The 4,038-nt window shown below is 43.4% G+C and overlaps 1 long non-coding RNA gene across 2 annotated transcripts in view; it reads left to right on the top strand.

Moving 5' to 3' along the window:
- LOC123521253 overlaps window positions 1-4,038 on the top strand; it is a 31,806-nt gene that overhangs the window by 23,034 nt on the left and 4,734 nt on the right. The window contains exon 1 of one of the 2 annotated variants that reach the window (XR_006679723.1): window positions 3,512-3,647. The exons of the other annotated variant lie outside the window; for it this stretch is intronic. This is a non-coding gene — a long non-coding RNA (uncharacterized LOC123521253). Of the gene's footprint in view, window positions 1-3,511; window positions 3,648-4,038 lie in introns of those variants that run through there. 2 annotated transcript variants of the gene reach the window in all.

The raw sequence follows: 4,038 nt of genomic DNA on the forward strand, positions 1-4,038 counted from the left end.
GACACTTGAATGAAAAACAAGATACAGTAGAAAGTCAGGCAGGCCCACCATGAGAACCCTGGTAGTAATAAGATGCTGTATCCATCCAGGGCTTGTCTGCATGAGCACTCGAGGGTGGGAGAATCCTTTCTGCAATGGCTGGAGTTGCCCCAGCCAGGTGCTAGTAGGCAGATGGTTTCTCTAATCTTTCCTGATGCCAGGTGACCACTCATATTGCTTTCAGGGAATAAAACTATGACAAAGTGCAGAAACTGAAGCAACCAGTCAGGGAGTGGATTTCCCAGTAAATAAGACAAGCATGGCTTTATTTTGTTTACTGAGGACTCTGTCCCTGTCAGAGACTGAAAATATGAAAAGATATTTTGCTTCTGTAGGAAGGTGCTGAGGGTAGGGAGTGAGACAGATGCCAGCCATACCTAGAAGCAGAATCTTTGATGTGGTGAAAAAAAGGTGCAATTGTTCACTACTGATTAGTAAGAAAGTGCAAGTAAGCCCGTGCTTACCTTGTTTATTGGGTAATCTGACACTGGACCCAGGTCCCAGGATTAACAGACCGTGTCTGGCCTTCATCTTGAATCCTTCATCTTGCTCAAGTTCCCATTAGCATGAGCAAGGAATTCTAAAGGTCGGGGTTCTGAACAAGAGGCAGTCCATCTTGGAGGCATATAATTACAAACCTCACCTCACAAGTTTATCTGTAACTGCCAAGGCCAAAGGGAACCCTAAAAGTGATTTTCCGAGGAGCATTCTGTTGCCCAGCGAGGGCTTTTCGTGGTTTTAATGTGAAACTACCTGTTTCCATTCCCCTTTCAGTAGCATGTCAGGGAGCAAAGCCTTCCATATAAGACCTGACAAGCGTGTGTTCATGAGGAAGCAGAGGGGAAGCGCTCAGTTCATATGACTAATTACACAGACTTCACGCTGGGTTGCTCTTTTTTGATGCGGGTCTTGTTCCTAATTGTCAGTTTGCTCCTCAGGAAAGTAAGGTTGAGTTCAAATGCCTCTGTGCCCTGTTTTCTCTTAGTGAACCTGACCTGAAACTGATGCGGGGTGACAGGGAGTAGACGGGAAAGACTCATTGCGCTCAGAGCAAACCTTTTCAAGTTCCCCCGCTAGCAGCAGCTTCTAAAGGCTGTGGTTAGACCCCACATTTAGCATGGCAGACCCCGGCTGAAAGGTCTGCTCAGCAGGGTGTTTGCCTGATGGGCAGTTGAGTTAACTGAGAGACCTAGGGGCTTCTTCTCCAAGCTACCCAAAGAAGTTATTCGCAACAGACACTGGGGCTAACACTTGGACATGGTGTGCGAGAGACCGATTGTTGGAATGACTGTAATCTTCATCTCCCCTCTAGCCTCGCCGTTTGCCATGTGACTTTGTAGCGCCTCTTGTTGATAGTTGTGTGCAGTCACCTCCAGCTCATGGCAAGTTACATGTAACAGAAATAAACATTACCTGGTCCTGTGTCAACCTCATGGTCAGCAACGTGTGTGAGTCCATTGTGGTGTTTGTGTCAATCATCTGATCAAGGACGATCTCGCTGGCCTTCAGTGGCCTCTACTTCACCAAGCTTGCTGTCCTCCTCCAGGGATTGATGGCTCCTGAGGAAGTGTCCAAAGAAAGGGAATCAGACAATGTTCTGCAGGAATCCCAAAGGTTTGCATTGGTTACTATCCAGAAACAAATAGTTATTCCCAGTCTATCCTCTGAACCCTGTCTACCCTGGTGACCCTGCTACTATGTGAAATACTAGTGGCATAGTTTCCAGCCTCACAGCAACATGCAAGTCATACAAGTATATAAACGGATGCTGTGTTGTGACTGTTTCTATTAGGTGCCTTTGAGTTGGTTCTGAATCAAGGTTATGTTGTACATAACCGAACAAAACACTGACTGGTCTTACAGCATCTTCAGAGTCCGATGTTTGCACAGGCTCACTGTTGCAGCCGCTGTGTCAATCCATCGCATCGGGGGTTTTCCTTTGGCTGACTCTTACCAAGCACGAGATCCTTCTCCAAGGATTGGTCCCTCCTGATAACAATCCGAAGTACCTGGGGTGGAGGCTTGCTTCTAAGGCGCATTCTGGCTGTACTTCTCTCGAGACAGGGTTGTCCATTCTTCTGGAAGCCCACGGTGTGGGAAGTCGCAGGGTTATGTATGGGATCTGTTCCTAAGTATGTCCTTAAGTTAAGTAAGTAAGTAAGTCCTTGTAAGTTCATTGGGACAAGAGCCTATCATTCTTACTTAGTCATATTCTACTGCAAGGACATGTTCAAGGCCTCTTTAGGACTGAAAATCTGTACACGCAATAAGTGAAGGAGATTGTGGTGAGGAATTCATTTCAAGTAGCGGGTTGGCTTAATCATTTCAAAGTGAGGGCAAATTTATATAACATTAAAGGACAGATAGAATAAATATATTGAAAAAATACAACCCGGACACATTCATTTTCTGATTTTGAATTATGTCCTTTTCCCCTTGTCTGTACGAGCAACTGCCTCTTTGTCTAAATACAAAGCACAGTTAATTGTTCTGGAATTTCCATTCTTTGCACTGTCATCCATAATTTATTATGACTCACACAGTCAAATGTCTTTGCATAGTCAATAAAACTTAGATACTACATCTTTCTAGTGGTTTTTTCTCCTTTAGCCAAGATCCATCTGACATCAGCAATAATATTCCTCATTTCATTTCCTCTTTTGAAGTTGACATGAATTTCTTTTTAAAAAAAATCATTTTATTGGGGCTCATACAACTCTTATCACAATCGATCTGTCCATCCATGGTATCAAGCACATTTGTACATTTGTGGCCATCATGATTCTCAAAACATTTTCTTTCTACCTGAGCCCTTGGTATCAGCTTCTCATTTTCCCCCTCCCTCACCCACCTTCCTTCCCTCATGAACCACTGATAATTTATAAATTATTATTATTATTTCATGTCTTACACTGACTGATGTCTCCCTTCACCCACTTTTCTGTTGTCCAGCCCCCTGGGAGGGGGTTACAGATAGATCATTGTGATTGGTTCATGGCTGACATGAATTTCTGTCAGTTTCCTGTTGATGTACTGCTGCAAGCAAAGTTTGAATTATCTTTAAAAAATTTACTTGTGTATGATATTGATGATATTATTTGATAGTTCATGCATTCTGTTGGATAACCTTTCTTCAGAATGGGCACATCTATGGATCCCCCCCAATGATCTTAAATATCTCCAACCTTAATTTTTAGACCACTTCGGGAATTGATGTATTGCACACTGATGACCGAAGACTAGATGAACTGTGGGCTGACATCAAGGACTTCACACATGAAAATAACGAAGGGTCTTTTCAAGACAAGAAAGGAAACAAAAACAACCCAAAATGAATTTCAGAAGAGACTGACACTTGCTCTTGAATGTAGAGAAGCTAAAGTGAATGGAAGAAACAATGAAGTCAATGAGATAAGCAGAAGATTTCAAAGAGCAACTCAAGAAGATAAAGTTTTTTGGTTTTTTTGCATTGATAGGATTTATTAGAGAATTAGCAAAGTACTATTTAAGGCCAGAAACTCAGGATGCAGTTTCTCATAAGACCAGCTTCTTCTTGCTCTCTTCCATTAGACCCTCCTGGATGTCTTCTCCTTCTGGGTCCTGCTCTGGTAAGTGTTTGTTTGATTCTATTGATAAGTGCACAGAGGCACCCCACTCTTCGCAGGATGCCTTGGCCTGAAGACATTCAGCTTTCTAGAACCAGGGGTCATGAAGTCTCACTCCATCAACAAGTACTTGGAGGCATCCCTCTGTATAGGCAACACCACTGCCCAAAGGAACTCAGCTTTCCTTTTGGTGCGGGCCGTAGATTCTCCTGTTGGTTCTCTGTGGCTGTTGTCACCATTTCTCTGCCATTGTTTATCACCACTATCTCTTGATGTTTTTTGTCTTATGGCCTTTTCTAAATTTTCCCTGTGCCTAGGAGGTTCCCAATGCAGGGACTCGGTGTCCAATGTGCCCCTGCATTGGCTCCATTCTTGCCTCTTCTCTTGAAATATA

This window comes from Echinops telfairi, unplaced genomic scaffold, assembly GCF_000313985.2.
Source record: "Echinops telfairi isolate 266 unplaced genomic scaffold, ASM31398v2 ScPeMD7_7;HRSCAF=31, whole genome shotgun sequence".
Classification (NCBI taxonomy): Eukaryota; Metazoa; Chordata; class Mammalia; order Afrosoricida; family Tenrecidae; genus Echinops; species Echinops telfairi.